Below are 20,851 nucleotides of genomic sequence, written 5' to 3' on the forward strand. Positions count from 1 at the left end.
GCTTCTCATGTTTCTGTTTTCACAAATAAAGACAGGTATGCCTTTGTAAAAGAGTTTCCATACTAATAACAACTCCTGTTTTACTGTTTTCTCACATGTTAATATGTGTTTACTGGAAAAAGATCACCTTTTTGTGCCCTTATTTAAAGTGGCCCACAGGGACGTGTTCCTGCAATCAGCCTAGTTTGTTTATTGAAATTAGTGTGCATTGAGACATTCTCAGCTGGACTGATGAAAGCTTTCTCTACAGGGTTTTCACCGTCTTGCTCTATAGTGATAACATATGGTTTCCAAGACTATGATTGGTGTAGTGACAGGTTCTAGGTGACATGCAAACGTGTGCTGTTCTCTGGATGTGCTGCTGTCCAAATTCTATTGAGGGTGTTATTATCTATGGGTGTTATTCAAATCTCTGCTCACCTGACCTTGTCCCTGCTATGTAAATAGCAGGTATGGAATACTCTTTGAAAGAGCACTAGTTTTTTTTTTTTTTTTTTTTTTTTTTTTTTTTTTCTTTCTCCATTTTAAGCAGTGTGTAAACCTAGGCTGTCTCCTTTAAGGAGGCAAGTTAACTAATAAATTGTAGTATTATTGGTTGGTAAAGATTCTGCCAGTTAAGTAATTCAATTTATTTATTTACTTTAGTTTTGTTTAAAAAGTTAATTATAGTTAAAACTGTAGATATTTCTGAAAATGAAACTTTGAATTATGTAGCTAGTAAATCTATATGTAAATTTCACTGGTTGAAATGTAAATGTGATGGCTCGAACCCTCGTAACATGGCAGTCGCATTATGGAAAGTTGTAAGTGGGAAAAGCCCCTTTGTGGAGTCATGCGCTTGTGTAGTAGCCAGAACAACCAGAAAAATGCCTGCATTATGCATTATTTATTACTAAATGTGTATTATTTAAACCAGTCACCACAAACAATACATGTGATATTTTTTTATTTATTTATTTTTTGTCAGATTTTACCAGTCATTTTAAATGTGTTTTGAAATGTTAGTCTGGCTGACTGTTTTAGGTTCGTGTCCATTAAATTGCATGACTGGATATAACTTTCTGGAGGATGGACTTTCCTGTAAGGACTTTGTACGTACTTTGAAAGTGTACTAAAAACTTTTTCAGTAACATGTATAGTGAACTTCCATCTAAGGTGCAAACTAGTTCTAAGTTCTTCAGTGTTTTTCAATGATTTATTTATGCATTAGCTTTTCTTTTGGAATGGGCTGGAGGATGATGAGTTGACATTTGGTCAAAAATCTGGTTAACTTAAGTTGGGGACAGTCCTAGTACAGGCATAACAGAAGAAAAACAGCTTATTTTAAAGGAACAGCTCTGAGACCAATTTTTCCTCGTTTCCCCCCCATCTTTTTTGTTTGTATGTTGCTTGTTTGCTTCTTTATAGATGAAGAAATGATTAGGGCAGCCCTTTTAGGCTGAACCTCTAATGTCCACCTACTATGGACATTGTGTTGGTTCTTGTGGAAGACAGTGCTTGGTCTGTTTACAGCTGTGCTCTCAGGGGACCACAGTGTGATGGCTTAATTAAAAAGTCCTCAACCTCGAGTTTTTGGCAGGTGGACCTTCTTTGCAGACACAGATGAGTGACGAATTCTGGCAAATACTTCTTTTGAGGACTATATTTTTCGACCAATACTCAAAAGTGCTGAGAAGACAATAACACTTAAGTGATGTAATCTGACCTGTTTAGTATGCTGCTAAAGACCATTTCAATATTCATCATATATTACAACAGAATAAATAAAATATTTTTCACGATATTTTGTTATTTTGGATTTAATAGTGTTGAAAGTAGCTGTAAAGTCACAAAAAAGCAGGGTATAGCTTTTATATCATTCACATCATTAGCTCATCATCATTATTGTTATCCTAAATGGCAATAAAGTAAATAGCCTCACACCTATATTTACTGTTCAGCTGTTTAGGAGACATAATTTGTTGTTGATCAGCTAAGAACACTTTATGAATTTCAGCAGACCTGGCACCAGTAAGCAAAAGAGCAAGCTAATTACTTCATCTAGCTTTCATGTAGCTTCTCTTACTTCATGTTCGCGCACAAATATCTACAAGCTCCAAATTAGTTTTCACAATCCTTCTCTAATTTCAGCAATTTTGTGCTGAACACCCAAAACATGACCCCACTCCAGCTCCACCAACCCAAAACACTCGTCTGCATTCCTCTGGTAAATAGGGGGTCTTACCAGTCAGCCTTGTGCTTTCGGTGGACAATGCAACTCCTAATTTGATGAGTGCTCGTTGATTCGTTAAGCCTCGCATGCTGTTACTCAACTCATTCCCAGGCATTCCTCGGGTGTCAAGGTCGTACACTGAGCCCTGTTCCACAGGAGTAGCCCACTCAGGGTGCCATGTATAAAGGACATGGTCTACGTGTAGAGAAACAAGACTGACTGTCTGACTTCACTCATTTTATGAGAGCAGGCCCATTTAGATTAATGAGGAGGCTGGGTTCCCAGTTTGAGTATTGGTTCCTCATGCTCTTTGGGAGTTTTTGTGCTGGTCACCTTTTGTTTGCTTGTGAAAACTCTGAAGCATTATACAATAAGATGGAATGAAATTATGGATGGAATTATTTAATTGAGCCAAAGCATTGACTGAGGTTTTTGGACATATGCATACTGATTTTGCACAAATCCCAAAAGAGCAGCATGCTAATGATTTTGTAATACTTACATAATGATCCATATTCAGTCAAAAAAATGAACAATCAAAAATAATTTAACACATCCTTTGCAGAGAGCACAGTATTTTTTTTTTCTGTAAAGCTCTGCATGAAAAGGCGTTAAGGCTTTTTTGATCGCTTTGGCGCAGATGGACACTGCCGTAGATAAATAATGAAAATTAGGATTTAATCGATACTGATACTGGTATAGGCTATCTATCTGATACTGTGCTCATTTATTTGTACTCATATATTTGTACAAAAAGTACTGGTACCAGTATCCAAAACCACCTGGTACCATTGAGATGTAACTCAAGCTAGCAGTGAACAAGAGGCTACTTAAACAGCAAAGTGTTGTTGACACTGTGGCAGTTGGAAGGAAAGTTATGCTCATTTTAAACATTCTGCCTTGACAAATTCCTGCCAGGCATACACGGCCTGTTTTTTGGCCTGTTGTAAAGCACACACAAACAAAATCACAACCACTTCCCCTACATGCTTGAACACATGAAGGCTAACAAAACAAAAGCCGAAAAGACGACATTTGCAGGATCACAGGCAGTATACCTTACTCTGTTTGACTGACAAGAATTGATGACGTGTTGAACTGTCTTTGTAAAATAGGATGAGACTGTTTTCTCTTACCCATGGTTATCAGGTCATCTGCCTTGGTATAGTTTCAGTGCACAATGTAGCACTAGTTAGTAAAGCTGCTATAGAACAGTTTCTCAGCCTTTTTGCTCCGTACTTGGATGTGTAGCAAGTTGTTTGGATTGAAACAATGAACTGGAAATTGTCCACAGAGATGGCTATCTGTGGGGTTGCGGTTCATGTGGTGTGGGCACGCATGTTCCAGCACAACAGTCGGGCTGTGTGTTTTCGCTCAGTCTGAACATATAAATTGTAGGCCTTTTCCGTATGTGATGGACCGTTCAAAGATATAGAGTTAGTGACCGAAGAGGGTTTCTTCACAGTGTATACTTGCCTATAGAGGACATTCAGCTACAGCTCGGCCAGTCAGTCAGTAAACTCGAGCTCCTCTGATGCATTAGCCTTGGATGTGATTCCTGCTGTCACTACTATAGAGACTGTTGTTGAAAGAGGAACATAGGATCACAACTATAAAACATACTTTGCTCACAGCTATAGCAGTGCTTTGCTGATGCAGAACAAAACCTATTCTGTTCCCCTTTACCGATGCTTGATTCAAGGTGACTAATATTATATAGACATTACAATGCGCTTCCTTAAAGAAAAAAAAGGGTCACTGCACTTATTTACATTAAAAGCTACACTTACAACTTACTTTATTTTAAGTAGTTCATTGTGGAATTGGTAGTGGTATTGGCAAGTACCATAAAGCATGTACTCTTACTTGGTCAGAAAAAACTGGTACTGATGCATTTATAATGAAACTAATACCATTTTTGACAATTTTGTGCTAATTTATGAATTTTTCAAAATTACTTATTTTCCCAGCTAAATATAATAAATGTGTTTTTACAACAATCTTGGGAAAGAGATTTGTAGTGGTGAAATTCCAAAGCCTGTAGAGCTAATTTTTCTACTTTAAAAATCTGCATTATAATTTGGCGAGGGAGTGATGACTTGTTGACTCACTTGCACTATTAAACGTATGCACAATTAATCAGCAAAAATAATCTGGTTGGCTTAGACTGTTGACGTCCTACTCTGGGATATACCCCCACCATCCCCTTCCACATACATTTCAGTCACTAATGTGTACTTGCTAACATGTCCCTGGTCAGATTTTTCCTGTGGGATCCTCTGTACTCAGGTCTCATGTAATTGAGGGCTGGATCAAATGTGCGTTTCCCGCTTTGATGTGTGGGAATGGTGACTTCCAGGTCGCAATGCCAATGACTGCTCCTCATAGCTCTGTTATTACAGCTCAATGCTTCCTGCTGAGAGGAGTTCTTCCAGTGCTGTTGCCCGCTCCCTAAACAATACAGTGCATTATCTGCATGAGGACACACCAATAATATCATACCCTATTGACCTCCTGACCCCTTCTGCCACTGGCAAGGAAAGCACAAATGCAAACTGACTGTTGAAAGATTAGCCCACATTTGCTTTTGTAATTGATGGAGTCAATAAAATGGAAAGCATTGGTTCAGTTGAAGTCTTCGTGTAAATTATCATTCTGAGCGAAGCCGTTCATGGAATATTATCACTTTTGGCAGTCATAACTTTTTTTTTTGCCAACATTGTAGCTTTTTGCCAGCGATGTAGCTTGATGTTGTGGTCCAACAGCTAAAGGTTAGTGCTTGTTGTAATGGTGCACTGAAAGTTATGCTCTTGTCTGAAACCAAAAAATCTGGCTACAAATAAAGACATTTATTTTCATTAGTGATGCACAATTGTATCAAACATATTGGTATCAGGAGATTATTGCTTGGAATGTTTAAGCGAAGCCGGGCAGCTTTGCTAAAATATTTGTTTTATTCATTTTACTGCATGTTATCCTACAAAAAATAAGTTTACATTTTTTTTGTAATGATGACTCGTGAAAGTCCCAGTTTCTACATTTTACGAAAGTTTCGGTACAGGCATCGGCAGAAATATACACAAAGAATTTCAAATAGTTGCATTGGTTATATGATAATTTTGATGTCTGTGAAATGGGTTCACATGGCTGATATTTTCAATGTTGATCTCCTGCTGCTCAAACTGCTTAAATGCGTCTGCACTGAACAGCACAGGAAAGAGAAAGAAACAACGTTTTTAATCACTAATCCTTACTTTCATTTACATTTTAATTATGCAAACTACATTACATTTGCATAAAATCTGTCCAGTTTAAGCAAAATATGATAATTAATTTAGAAAGAGCAGTAGTAAAGTCACTTCAGTTTTAGCAAATGTAGTACATAATGTTTTAAACTGATGCCTATTGGACTGCTATATTGAAATGACCATTTCATAGTGTTGTACTAGGGGTCAGAATCTTTAAGCATCTCAGGATTCGATTCGATTCAGAGGACGGCGATGCGATTATAAAACGATTATCAATGCATCTTTTTTTCTATACAGGATTTCTATTATTTCTATCTTAGTTTTAAAGCAAACTATTTGTAATGATCCATAATGAATTTGCTTACAATGTCTTTTATCAAGAAATCAAATGGTAGTGATGTGGTTAGTGAACTAGAAGGCTTTCATTCACTGCTTTTTTTTTTGTTTGTTTTGTTTTTTTTGTTTGGAGCACATTAAACACTGCTACCACTCATCTGCGATAAAATGCACTGTTAGATTGAAATAAGATCCTGTGGTAATAGATGTCCACGTAGCGCATGTTACAGCCGTCCTGCCTGTTTTTTTTACTGATTTTATAACTTTGGTTTTGGTCTCATTGTAGAGAGTGTAGTGATCACTGTGTCAGAAAAATATTTTTGAGACTGGACACAACATATGTGTGCAACATAGCGTGAAAGCACCGGGTTACATGGACTTCTTTCTTATGGACGATATCTTTCTAAAAAGTTGTGAAGATGAAGTCGTTTCTCTTTCGAATTTTCCCATTCCACCTTAAATAGTGCATCAGTTACATTCGCTGCCTCAGTCAGAATTTAAGGTGGAAAAGTTTTCTGGTGGAGACAGGAGGAAAGCAGCTATAGCTGAGCTAAAGCTTTAAGCAGAGCAAAGTAAGTCTACGCTCTTGATTATATTTTTTAGCCTTTACTAGGACATCAGCACACACTGAGACATACTTGACATTAAATGTCTCCCAAGGTGGTCTGATTTTTGTTGAAAGGACAAAATAGCTCTTCTTAACATTTGGGTTGTGTCTCCTGATCAAACCTGGCTTTTAATGCAGAGGGAGCCGGTTGGATTTCTCGCTCATCCATGTGTGTTTTTGTCATGTGCCACCACAGACTGTCCGAGCGCTGCACTTAGTCACTTCCAAGTTCTGCCTTTTACATTCCGTCGACATTACATTATAAATTAAATATTTAGAAAATCGATTTTTGACATTTATAAATCAATCCAGAATCGTACATGTCCGTATCGCGATATCTCTAAGAATCAAGTTTTTCCCCACACCCCTATGTTATACACATGTTACTGTCATATTTCCAATTGGTCTAACTAGGGATGCATCAATACTATTTTTTTTTTTTTTTCTTTTCAGACTGAATACATGTTAAGTATTTGCTTATACCAAGTCAGATATATATATAACAAGTAACTGTAGTTGGTGGTGTAAATGAGTGCTGTGTGCCTTAACCGTTAAATCAAGTCTAAGGCCTGTTACACAGTGTATGATTCAACTCATACTGTAAGTTTGAATACAGCATTGTGTACGATCAGCTTGAGTCGTTTGTTCTTTAGCATGGGATGTACCCTAATTGGGCTTACGCCACGTGATATGAGGTGGTATCGGTGCATTTTTCTGAGTCTGAGTACGAGTACATGGGCTTAGTATCAGGCTGATACCCGATACAAGCATCGTTATCAATGCATCACCTAGGTCTGTTGTGAAGTAGCTTACTCCAGTGTGCTAAAAGTAGCTGTTTGCTGGTTTCATTGTCCACCGTTAGTAGTTCACCAGGAACACATTTAAATCAGTGATCAACTTCTGAAAATATGCCTCACTGCTGGAAGCTGTGGAGAAGGCCTATTTATGTTGCCTTTACAGTAGTGTCAAAAATACAACACAGTGAGGTAAATTTGTGAGGCTTTCAAAGTATTAGGATTTAATCAGGTAATTAGTATAGTTGATACTCGTCCATCCCTAGAATATAAATGAGCTCTGAGGAATTTCTGAGGGAACACTCTTGATATAGAGTTCAGAATAAATGCAGTGCAGGAACTTGCAGCATCCATTCTTATGTCACATCCCTTTATATCCTAGTGCTCTCTTATTAGGTTCGTGGCAGTGCATGTAATGGAGTATAATACCTGTGGAAAGTTTTTAGAACCTGTCACTGTGATTTTTCATACTCGCAGAGTTCTTTTGTTTCCCTTCCTCCACCTCTGCCGATTAATCCCCTCTTGACGTACCGCTCAATGGCGAAATGTCTCTCCAAAACATTCACTCTTTTTTACCATTTGAACATTTTAAACTTTTTGCTTACTAAGGTATATTTTACCTTGCATAGTTGTTTATATTGCAGTAGATTGTGCGCTGTTGTTTGGCAGGCATTCAGAATGCCCCCAGAAGAAGAGACAGGGCTGTCAGGACAGATTAAAGTCAGATGCTGAAAGTATGACACTGTTTGTCATTATCAGTATCAGTTTTATCACAGTGCACTTTTCTGAGCATATTATACGTATCAGGACTTTCAGAACACCAACACTCTTAAAAATAAAGGCGCCAAATAAGATTTCTTTGGAGTAATGCCATAGAAAAACCTTTAGTTCCTATCTTACAAAACCTTTTAGTTCATTATCCTGTAAGATCCATTTTTATAAATGAGATTTGTGAGTGTGAACAGCCATTTTAAACTTACACATAATATAAAGGTTCTATACCATTTCATTATTATTATATATTTTTAGAACACTATGTCTTAATCAGTATCTAAGCTGTCTAAGGTTCTGCTTTATTGGCAGAACTTTGAGGGTTGGCATAATGTTGGCAATCCAGTAAAGGATAATTGGCTGTGTTTGAGTGGATGTAGTTAGGACTTTGCACCATATATTCAGAGATGTGATGGTAGGGATGCACCAATATGGAAACCATGGGTCAATAAACATTTCTTAAATGTAGAAATTCGAATAACATCTACATGGATTAGCATTAAGAAGAACAATAATATTTATGGCTGTAGGTTTACTAATGGAGTAAAATGAATAAAATAGAAATTTTTACCAAAGTAGCCCAATGTCAAACATTCTGTAATGTTGGAGTACAGTAAACATGTCTAGTATCTGTTTATTTTGGCAAGAATTAGAATTAAATGGGGTTTTACATACTATGTGGATAGGTTAGATCGAGCTTCATCACTTTGACCAAAAGCAAAAAAAAAATCAGCAAAAAAGTCCAAAAATAATCAAGATATTCAGGGAATCTGAAGAAATCTCCATGCATAAAGAACAAGGCCTAAGAACACAAATGAATGCCTATGAACTTCCACCCCTCAGACCGCAACACATTAAAAAACGAGCATATTTCTGAGAATACTTTAACAAACCATTGTCAATAAACACTATTGATATATTTTTGCCAGGTTGTCCACACCTCCGTAGAGCTTGACATTTCAAATAACGTCTTTATCATAAGAGCCATTATGCCTCTGAACAAACATTGCTTTATTTCAGTCTTGTTTTCAGTGTCAAACAAGTCGTGCTACCAATGACCTCACCCTCCCAACTTGACTTTCTCTTCTTGTTCTTTTCCTTAGGCGAAAGCTGTCGACCCATAAAGAGTTTCCTGTCCTCGCTCTGTTCTTTGGAGGAGCTTTGTTTCTGAAAGCTGTGGGCGCACACGTCTCAATAACAGGTGATTCTCTTCAGTCTGCGCCCGTATACCCGTTTGTCCTTAACTTCTCACTCGCTTTATCTGGTTCTTTACAGTTGTTTCACACACTCTTTCTTTCCAGTGTGGTATGTGTGTTCAACTATAACATGTTTGTCCTTGAGTTCACATTGTCCTGCTTAGCAGACTGAGAACTTTGTTATGGCTTAAGATGTCAAGGGTCCAGTCAGAAGTTACTGCCATCGTTCCCTTGAGTAAAGCATTTATCCCATAGAAGAAGATGAAATGCATCATTATCATGAATGTCATAATAATAATAAAATAACAATATACCATTGCATATTATGGATATCGTCAGTAGTTAAAGGGCACTGAGTAACAAAGTTATTGCTAAGACAGCTAAATTGATTGTATTTAATTAGACAGGTTGCAGTCAGGGTTTTTAGTGGCAGTTTTTAAAAGAAGCACCAACGAGTAGATTATGTCTGGGTGTCAAAGTATTGTGATGTGTGCTTGAAAATGTTTTTAAGTATCGTGATATGATATTTTTGCAATGTCACACCTACTCAGGAGTCTAGTGCTATTACTGTTACTATTTGCTGTACTGTTTCAATGTAATTATATAATTACACACTTAATTACGTGTAGTGTAACAACTTATCGTTTTATATGATTTTGTATGAGCCTCTCTGTTCAACACCGACAGGTGGAATCGAATAATACATTCAACAGACTAGAGATACTCATTGCAATACTGATTATACTACAGTAAGTAGAATAAAAATAAGCAAGCAAGCCCACAAAGAAAGAAGACCCTCTGACAATATCTTCGTTACCTCAGAATCTAGAGCAGAAATGAAATGCAACCCTCTTCGTATTTGCATCTTGGGGCTAACGTATTAACATGTTACCAGCGTGTTATTTTAAAATATTGTGCTTTTATAATCATAAACTAAACTAAAATGAAAGCATTAACACCATAACATAAGGCAGAGTTTCAGCAAACTGTTTTTGCTGTTTTGTTTATTGTTTGATTCGTTCCACCACTATCAATTAGCTATATGTGTAATACGTTATGTTGGGTTTTCTTTGTTAAGAATCTGCACTTTAAACACTTTAAACTGCAATTTCTGTTCAGAATCTGCACTTTAAACAGGATTTCTCTGCTTGTTTCAATACACTACGAATGAGGACAAACATGTAAACAAAATGTAGTACAGTGTTATGCCTTGGAGGGTTAAGAACATGTTATTAGCCATAATTGGCTAATATAACGCTGAACAAAAACATCATATAGCTGATAAATTTTCCATGTTCCATTTTTTTTTCATTTGTTATTTTGTCTTCAAACACATTTTTATGTCTTTAGTGTTTTTTGAAGACGTCAAGGGTTTGGATCACGTTATTTCTTTTCGTGTAAAAGCGTGGTAGGTGTCAGTTTTAGTCGGAGGGGATGTTTGCGGTTTCAGTGTGCTCCGTCTTAGACAGAGCTCTATTGTGAGCGTGCTAGCTTTGTGAATGGATGTCCGGATGCTTTTGACACGCTGTCAGCCACAGCACTCACTGCATGTTTCAGTGTAACCACACGCCAGGGCCTGATCACACACCTGACCAATTCTCAGAAGAACTGGGAATGTTATATTATGCTTGAAAAAATTATACTTATGAAGTACTGAAGACTTTCCAGTAGATATTTAACATCCAGGATTGAGAGAAAATAGTGAATATTAGAGCATGTTCACAATTTGGTTTTATTTGATGTAATGTTTGTATGATTTGTTGGAAGAAATGAGAATGCTTCCAAGTAATATGGACAAAATAGCCTATCGTCTTTTTTTTAAAGTAGATCTTCTTTGGTATGTGGAAAAGACACATTGCTGGCATGTTTCTACTTGTTTCAAGGGGAACGGAAGCTTTCAGTTTTGGTATTGCTTTTCTTAGTTTGCAGGCTGTTGATTTATCTCTCCCTTGCGCACTGTCCAGCGCAGTCTGCTAAAGGTGTCTTCCAGTGCTCATGCTGCTGTTACTGGCATCAGTGTTTTATTTACTTTCACCTGCAGTGCTGTAATAATAAGAAAACCCCTGTAGTAGTAGATAAGATCATGGCAGTAGAGCATGATCAGCTGGGCTTCAGGCTGGGACTATGGATGATTCAAAAGGGTCAAACTAGGAAAATGCCTAAATGGTGTCAAGAAATATTAGTGGTGTTAAACATTTGTCATGTTATTAAATTATTTACGTATTGACTTTGACACCACCAGTTTTATCAACTCTATATGTGCTCTGAATTGATTATTTTAAAGTGGAGCTGGAACAGCAGAGGAACGTTCAAAGCCGTTATTGAATACTCAGTGTACACACATCACCACACACATCAACTGTATTATGTATTAATGCCACAAGTTTTTCCATTTAGAAAAGTAGTAAGCCACTTGAGACTCGTATGTTACAGTGATTTCACCAAGCTTCACATCATAGGAAAACCATGGCAATGTATGGCTTTTTGTGGCTTATTGCTTTAGAATACCATAAACATACTTAAAACCCAGGAGCCCCATTTGACCAGAATACAGTTTGATTCAGAAGATTTGTTGGTTATTGTCGTAGCCATTATTGTTGCTAAATGTATGCTATACAATTTCAAATAGGTTTATTTATTTATTTATTTTAGTTTTAAACTAAAGAAGGCAATTTTGGACCCCAAACATGTCTCAGCCGATCATTTGCAACTAAGTGGAAATGAGTACATGAAAATTTAAAAGTAAAGTTATATTGTAGTTTTTACCAAACCATACATTGCTTAGTGTCCCTTTAACATGAGATTAAACTACTTTAGTAAACATTTAACTGAGCATTTAAGGACCTTTATCACAAAATGTCTTTTTTGACTTAGGAAATTGATATAGTATATAAACATTTTAAAGGGCATATAAACAAAACAATCCCTTAAATTTAAGGAATTAAAAGAGGTTGGGAAATTATTGTGTAACGACTTTTAGTGCACAAAATCACACAAATAGACAGTAGACAATAATTTAAAAAGTAGTAGTAAGAATAATATCAGTACTAGATTTGTCATTTGCACTTTCAGTCTGTTGTCTTCACTACATAAAATCTTAAGACATTCCCTCTTTTATGATTAAACTGTCCTTTATTGGAACAGTTATGTTATTCATATGTTACTCTTATTCTTATGTATTCAGCTTCTAAATTAAATATTAAACGAAATGACAGAAAAATACCTTTATGGTTTACTTCATGCAACGAAGTCTGTTGAAATGAAGTTTCATTTTTAATAGACAAATATTTTTTGTGAAGTAACTTGGCTCATTTATCTCTAACTCCTTTCTTGTGCTTGTATTGTTCTAGTAGAGGCTCCCTCAGCCTTCCTTGATTTTATCACAGGAAGCAATTAAAATTTCTGCTGTTGTTCTGTGCGGCCGCTGCATTCGTTCCAGTCAGGAGTGCTGTTACGGAGCAGCAGCAAGGGCAGACGATCCCCAGGGCTGGAAGGCTTAGGGATCATAACAGGTGGAGAGACAGAGTATGCAAGAGGGAGTTCTCCCAAACAGGATTAAGAGTGCCCCTCTCTCTGTGCCCGCCACAGATGGGACAGCATGAGGCCTCTCTTCTTCTCTGAAATAAGACAAATCGCAGACCCATCACTGCTGGCCCACAGAGGATTCCCCAGTTAGAAAGGGTATTTGTGTAAGAGTGAAAGAGATAAAGAGACACAGCAAGTGAGCATTGGAATAAGTAGGCCTTGCTTTTGTTAGATACTGAAATGGTAATTTGTGTGGAAAATAGTTTTTGGCTCTGAATCAGATTTAATGTTTTTTCATTGCACATAATTATAGTGTACCAGCCAAGACCTGTTTGATGTCTGAGGTTTACTTCTTCAGTTTTGTACTGGAGCTATGAGACCAACAAGTAGTGGAAGTTTATGCTTCATCAGTTAGCATCATGAAAACAACATACTGAAATAGTAACACTTGCCTCATCTGCACTCAAATTATCCCAAATACACATACTTATGTGGTTTCAGAATTTTGTAGATAGTATGTCATGAGTGTCAGGAACCACTGCAAATCCATTATAGATTACTTACTAGGTGATGTAAGGAGAGTTTAATTTATCAGTGTGATTTTATCTGACATCAGTAACTTAATTTGAACACAAGTGCAACTGTGAATCTCTTGCATTCATAAAGTGATTTTTTTTTTTTTACTATATTTTATTTGCCCTCTGATTTTTGTTAATTTCAAAACCTATTGAATACAAAAAAAGTGTCTTTTTTGATGTGTAAGGTTTTGAAGCGTCTGAATATTTCACATGGAAAAAAGTCAGCTAACATTCACTGAACTATACATTTCATCCAAAACCAGATCACATCAGGACCACTCATACATGCCTGATTTTTCGCAACTGGTATGACCACACCTTTTTAGCTGTTTATTTGCATTGCATTCATATCAGCCTTTATGTATGCACTTTGCAGAGTGGGGGTATGCTTCTATTCCTTGTTAGCTATATGAGCATTTCGACATCCACCATGTATTAACTGTTTTATTTGTTTTATTTTTCAAAGAATTTATTTAAATAACGATATCAACATGTCTTTCCGAAATTTGTCAAGGCGTAACTGCTATAGTTAAGTGCGTTTCTTTTTTCCATTTTGTTCACACCAAAGCTATCTTCAGCAATCGGAAGCTTTGCTGGTCCCACCCTTAACCTCTCAAGCCAGTTTGCTTTCAGGTTGAGATAGCACATGACTATTAAGTAGCCATGGGAATATGTTTTCCCCTCATGTCGGTTGGTCCTAAACAGCATCACCCAACCCCCGTTCATCGTCATGCCTGATACCCATCTGAATAGCAAAGAGGGTATTTAATCACTCCTGACCATGATGTCACCTCATTATGTCCCTCCGGGCTACCTCCGTGGCTGAAGACAAAAGGATAGCGATGTCAGTGATGACTGCTGGGGGAGCTCGCCACTCTCTGAGGCCAGTGGAGAGTGCTGGAGACTGGGACGAACAGCTGGTCTGCTCTGTGCCCAGCAGATGGAGGTGCATAAACAGTAGACGTGGATGTGGAATATGGATTCAAGCTGAAAACAATGGGACCAGTCGCACAGCAAAGAGCTGATTCATCATTATGCAGAAGCAGGCCTGAAGGGGTCCTGTGTCATAGTGATTGCATAAAATGCTAATGTGTTTCTTCTACAGAGGTCCACTGTGGTTAGGCCTGTTTATGTTCCAGCCACAAAGCTACACTTGAGGAAACACTTTGGGAGACAGATCTGACACATTTCTTTCTAGTTGCTGGCTTTCTGGGTAAGCCTAGGGAATGGGTGAATTCACATACTTTCACAAGAAGTTCTCCAGGTCATACAAACCTTCTATTTGGATATTTCAGTGACCTTCAGTGCATTATTAGAAAAGCCTGAACCTCACATTTGAAGGCCAAAGCTAGCAATTCTCAAGCTGCTCATTAAGCTAGGGTCAGCAGTCATGGTGACAAGAAGCTCCTCGCTGCCGATTTCAGGCACAGTTTTGTGTGCTAGCCTGTCATGGAGTTAAGTACTGCTCCAGGGGCTTTAGGTCTAAGTTTAAGGGATGCACTGACCTATTCCTCCTGTTTCCCAGCCTAATCCCTCCAAAATGTTCCCTCTCTCATTAGCACCATTTAATGCCTGACCAACCCATGTGGGGTGCTTGAACAAAGCCCACTTCCTTTTGAACTCACTTTTAATTAAGCCTGACAAAGTGCATTTGGTCCGAATTTCTTTCCACCGTAGGCTGTGTCCGTCACCTAGAAGGGCCTTTTAAGCATCTCGACAAAACTCACCATTTGCCTGTGTTTATATTACTTGTTCTCTTGTTAGCATCATGTTTACTTTGTTTTGCATATGTATTTTGATTCTTTGATGGTCTCTGTTTGGCAAGTGGTCATTTCTCAGTATAACTATACAGTGGAACAAAATATTGTTCTTCAGTCTCACGGTGCAACACTCAACAGCAGCACATTACAGAGGGCTACACAGAGAGCAGATACAAAACAGTGTGGAAAGAGTGCAGAATATATTATAATACAATAAAGTATTATACAATACCAGACAATCAATATACAGAGCAATAAACAGTAGACACATGCATCTTTTGCTGTTTCTGTTAGTGCAGGCCTCTGAATTTTAAAAGCGGTCAACCCAAGCTAATCAGTCTTTGGCAAAAACCAACCTTTTCAAAAGAGCTGCTGTCTACAATTAAATTGGCCACTGGTCTGTATGGGTTTTTTAGTTGAGGTAAGCAGACACTTCACCAGTCAATCCAGTGTGCTGACAGGTCACTGGCTACAAGTGTTTGAACTCTGAGGTGAAAAAGTTTGTGCTTGTCACATGTCATTTTAATTACACTCATTTCTTTGTTTTTTTGAGTTGCTTTTTAAAAAAGGAGAAGAGCCTGCATCTCAGGGTCAACCAGGATAGCCTCTGAAGGTCACACAGCCCATTAAAGCCTCTGGAATTTCTTAGCGCTAAGCAAACATTTAGACCATTGTATCCTGAGCACTGAAAAGTGGAACATTTCAGTTTAATTTGACTACCAGCTGAACATCAAGATAGATTTCCAGATTGAGAACTCCATATGAATTGATTTAACTTCTTAGAGGGCTTGTATCTTAATTTTTCTTTTCATTTTAACACTATGGATGCATTATCATAGCTTGACCCCTTAAACCATCCATAGTTCCAGCCTGATTTACAGCTGCTTAGGTGCTGTTCCTATGACTCCCAAGTCTGTAGCATTCTTGTTCTAATATAGCTTTTAAATGGTGATTTTATAGATAGCTCACTTCATGAAAGTTTCCATATACTGTGTGTTTAGTGCTGAAGTGTGTAAAATCTAAAGTATCATTTACAAGCAAAAGCACTGCTGATGCTGGCAATATCAGTAATGTAATCAAAAGGATCAAAAGTTATCAAAGGATGCTTTCGACAGAGCTTGAAGGAGATAATTGGATAAATCAACGACTTGCAAACTAATATAAGCAACAGCAAAGTGAAAAGCTTAAGACTTAATCACTGAGGATTTGGAGCATGCAGACACTGCTACTGTCACTAGATGTCAGTGGTGAAAGCTGAAAACTGCATTCACCCCATTTTCATGTTCACTGTGTGTTCATATGAATAGGCCAAATAGGTGAATATGCGTGTATGTGTTGGTATCACAAAAACAGTAAATTCAAAACAGACTGTTTTTGCAGCTTATTTTCTATATGTTTTGGAAATCTTACATAGTAAGATAGATATGATTTTTAATTTGATATTCCATGATATGGGCCTGTAAAGCCATGATTTTACCAGAAAAAGTAATTTTCTTTTTATCATAAGATCTCTGATCAGCTACGACTGAAGTTTGTGTCTTCAGTTTTAGAGTAGTGTTAAAAGGCTAATATAGTTAATAGCCAAGGGCTGCGCGATGTGTCCTTTGTCAGCTGTTATTATGACACTGATCTTTGTAATACTGATACAGCAGTAGGTGGCAATATTCAAATGAGTACTCTAACCAACAAAATATGCGAGCTTAATTACAAATCATAGCTCCAGATTGAGTGTTTCTGTAGTTCTGTGATGAATCGTGGAGTTCCTGTAATACAACAGATGTCAGGCCAGTTTTTAATCATGTCACATTACTGTTTCACCGTGTTTTATATGCAGTGTTCTCTGTTGTTCTCTCATCTGATATCAGAGCGTTATGGGTTCTGGAGAACCAGTGTTGGGCCCCTCAGTCTGCCTGGCTCCAGTGGAGAGCTAAATAAATAACTGGCTCCAGCCTGTCCTTGGTCAAGTGTGCAGTTGGATGGAGGGGAGCAGATTACAAAGAGAGAGGAAGGAGGGACAAAAGGGATGGAGAGAATGAAGGAAAAAGGCAGTAAGATGCGTAGAGTTAACCTACTAGGGTAAAGCTAAAGAAAGGAAGGGTTTGAACTTGGAGTGGGTGTGTGCATGTGTGTGTGTATATGTGGGACAGAGAGTGTGTGTCTGTGACAGAGTTACAACCACCTCCCTCCAATTGTCTCTGGGGTACACAGTGTGGAGTGAAGGGGGGCAGGGACATTGTTGAGTGAGTTTGGCCAGAGGCTGTAGGCAGTGTCAGCCTGGGCTTCACTCTGACTGCATGCTGTCTATTGCAAAGCCTGCTAGTTTTAAGCAGTTTATAGAAGCCTTTAGTTTAAAATGTGTTTCTGAGTTGAGCATAGTGTTTAAGTAATTTATTTTTTGGACACCTCGGTCATCTTCCATTCATCCACAGTGACTGAAGAAACAGCCACATCCATGTAGAGCACTCATGGCTGCTCATGGGTTCTGAGGTAGCATTGATCTTTTTTCAGTGTTTAATTTTCTGGCTGTGGTTAAAGCTAATCTAATCGCTGTGTCTGCTAAATTAGTATTATGACATCTGTTGATGCTTTGACTAAGGATTTTAAGTTAAAATGTCACTAAAGATTGTTAGTAAATCTACCAATTCTTAGACAAGGGAAATAAGTAATAGAAGTTAATGTAGTACAAGGTAAGGGGGAGCTCCACCAATTTTTAAAAAGGTCAGAGTGGTTTGGTGTGAAGAGCTCCATTTTAGAGACACTGACCATAAAGTATAAACTCAGAAGACTCAGTAGATAAGTTCACTGGTGGTTTTGGATGTTAAAGAAAAAGGCTATATTTGCATTGTGGACATGGTGACCCCTAGTTCTATCACCACCACTGTAAAGAAATCTGAGTCTCAGCAGTGAACTGTTTCACACCAAACCACTCTGATGAACTCTGTTTGCATCTCAAGGACTGAATTTTTCTGGAATTTGGTGGACTTCCTCTTTAATGTAATAGAAGTTAATGTAGCAAGGTTTTTGAGTAATTTTGGACCATTCCTAAGTAATTTCTACTAGTCTACCATTTCTACTACTGATCATGAAATTTAAACATAATGCAAAGGGTAACTGGATTTTTTATTTTATGTAAAAAAAAAAGTAAAATAAAATTATTCATGCTTATATATGTACACTTGTATGTATGGCTGTCAGATTCACTGACTCTTAACTTTCATGTTGAGCTCATACCTCTAGGTGGCAGTGTTGTCTGAGAATAAGCCAGGAATGGACTTTTTAATACGAACATGCATTAGACCATGTGTATTGTCAGAGAACATTAGGTCCATAGAGTGAATGATAGTAGGATCCTAATCAGCGAGCTGTATTTCTGCTAAGGGAGAATGGCTGAACTGAGGCTTTTTGGCGCTGTCTTTTCACTTAAGAAAAAGGGAGTGAGAAACAAGTGAAAGTGCCAGTCGTATCTTTTAGCAAGAGAAGACTAACTGCTAAAGCTTCTCTGCATTCTTTCGTTTGGAAGGATGGTCTCTTCCAGGAGTCTTTTAAAGTTTAGCAAAAATGTGTTTCCCCTCACGTCTTGTTTACTTTCAGCCTGTCAGACAAAATCACAATAATGTCTTCAAAGAATAGCTCTGGGAAATTAAAAATGAAGTATGTTGTGGTCTTTTTGTTACCAAGGCTTGTAATTTAGCAGAAAAAGACTATCACTTTGCTTTTCTGGGGAAGTAATTTTAAGGTTGGCCTTCTTCGACCTGAGCTTCTCTGAGCTGTAGAGAGTTCTTCGTGTGTGTGTGTGTGTGTGTGTGTGTGTGTGTGTGTGTGTGTGTGTGTGTGTGTGAGAGAGATCATGGTTTTAGCCATGCTTGAACAGATAAAGCGAGTTGCTAAATTAGAGTTAGGGTTGTTCTGGAATCAGGAGAATTCCAATCCAGCGTTCTAATCCTCAGCCTTCAAGCCCTGGATATTCAACTGTCGCCAGGCAAATTAAAATATCCTGCTGCTTATTCGTAATAGAAAACTATTGTTTTTCTGCATGTTTTAGCTTAGTTTGTAGTGACGTTCCTCAGTGAAGTAAATAGAATAGGCTTATAGCCTGCAGGGGATCTGCCCCACACATTCAGGATCTGCATATAAAGGAATGTGGCTGCCCTTTACACAGGAATGCTGCTTTAACTTCTAATAGAGTGGACGGAGTAGGAAGGTTCCTTTTGTGAAATCACTTATACTATAATACACATACATCAAACATATCCTGATCGTTTTACAGTCTTTTGAGAGATCGTTTGTGCAAAGTAAGGTTGCTTCCTCAATTTTTAAGCAATATTTTAGCTATAATATAACATGATTTGTATTTTAATACTTGGATATAAATATATGTAATACATAATAAAATATCTTGTTAAAATTTCTGTTATATTCAATATATGTAGATAATCTTAAGCAAATAAGAATTTACTTTAGAATTTAAATTAACTTAAGGGAAATAAGATGGAGCATTTTTTTAATCTTGGTAGCTGACATATTCAGTTTGGCTTTCAAATACACATTGAATGTCTTACTCTACTACCAGCACTGTTATGGCTACCATTGAGGTGTTCAGTTTAATGCTTTATTTATCTCTTTATCTGAAAGCACAACCGTTGTTATCCTGTTTTTTAAGTACCAGCATGTTGTGAAGGATAGGAACAGGAACAGTCCTCGGAATGTGCAAGTGATGCCCACTTGACTGATAAACAGACCCTTCTCCTCCACTTAGATATATTTAAAGTCCTCCCTTAAGGCCGCTGTTTATGGCTATAATGTCTAGGCTTGACAGTGATAATGACAAAAATAGGCTTTACAGTGTGTACGATTCTATTTTGCATTGCTGTGGTAATGATTAAGTCATTTTCTCTCCTAGGCTCAAATGAATGTGTATATTTAGCTGGCCTATGTTGGGGTTGAGTCTACTTTGTTTTTTACAGAGGCAGTATCTCTTCAGTTTGAAGGCCTAATGCAGCCTTGAGTGCATAGTCGCTTTTAGAATTAGAAAGTATTGTAAGTAACAGTTGAGGGTTTGAGTTGTCTAAGAAGTGAATGACAGACTGTTTGGATACCCTGGATGCACATTCCTCAGAGGAGTCAGGTAATGTAATATAAGGGAGGCCTGTATGATTATATGATAGTGTTATTGTGATAAATTAAGTCATTAAATATAGTACTGTTTCTGTAGCCTCTTTCAGTGTACTACTACTATTTTACTGTCCATTTCAAGTTTTTCACTAACCTCAGAAAAAAAAAGAATATTTTGAAACTGATCATGTCATGAAAATTACTTCAAGTATCAGTTTTATGATGTTATATTTTTGCCATATCTTGCCCTGAGTGTATTCTCATTTTAAAGGGTGTTTTAAAGGCATAACTGACATAACTGAAGGCTGCTATCCCAAATGCCTTGCTTAGGGAATTGTCAAGATTGATGCCCTGCTAGCCATCCTGATATTTGTTGGAATAACGTTGAAATGAAAACCGCTTCTAACTTCTTGCTCATTAGGTTTGAAGAATAGAAAACCTAGTGTCTCCTGGAAGATGACCAGTCTAGCCTTGCAGTGTTGAAAACATTTATGCTGCTTTAATATTTGGGCTCTCTGAGAGTAAAAACCTTCAATATCTTTAATGGCAAGAAGGTAATTTAAGGCATGCATTAAATCAAAAGCAAGAGAAAAGCAGAAAGAATGGAGAGAGGAAACACTTTGCTTTGATTCTGGCACCTTACTGCTTTTCCTTTCGTTTGTCGAGATAATTATGTGGCTTTGATGTTGGAATCAGAAGGGTTGGTGGGTGG

The 20,851-nt window shown here is 37.6% G+C and overlaps 1 protein-coding gene across 2 annotated transcripts in view; it reads left to right on the top strand.

The window, feature by feature from the left end:
• kank1a (KN motif and ankyrin repeat domains 1a) overlaps window positions 1–20,851 on the top strand; it is a 75,088-nt gene that overhangs the window by 11,770 nt on the left and 42,467 nt on the right. Inside the window, exon 2 of one of the 2 annotated variants that reach the window (XM_017695518.2) lies at window positions 9,072–9,169. The gene's annotated coding sequence lies outside the window, so the exon portion shown is untranslated. Of the gene's footprint in view, window positions 1–9,071; window positions 9,170–17,420; window positions 17,515–20,851 lie in introns of those variants that run through there. The other variant, XM_017695519.2, reaches the window with a different exon arrangement.

The sequence above is a fragment of the Pygocentrus nattereri genome, chromosome 20 (genome assembly GCF_015220715.1).
Source record: "Pygocentrus nattereri isolate fPygNat1 chromosome 20, fPygNat1.pri, whole genome shotgun sequence".
Classification (NCBI taxonomy): domain Eukaryota; kingdom Metazoa; phylum Chordata; class Actinopteri; order Characiformes; family Serrasalmidae; genus Pygocentrus; species Pygocentrus nattereri.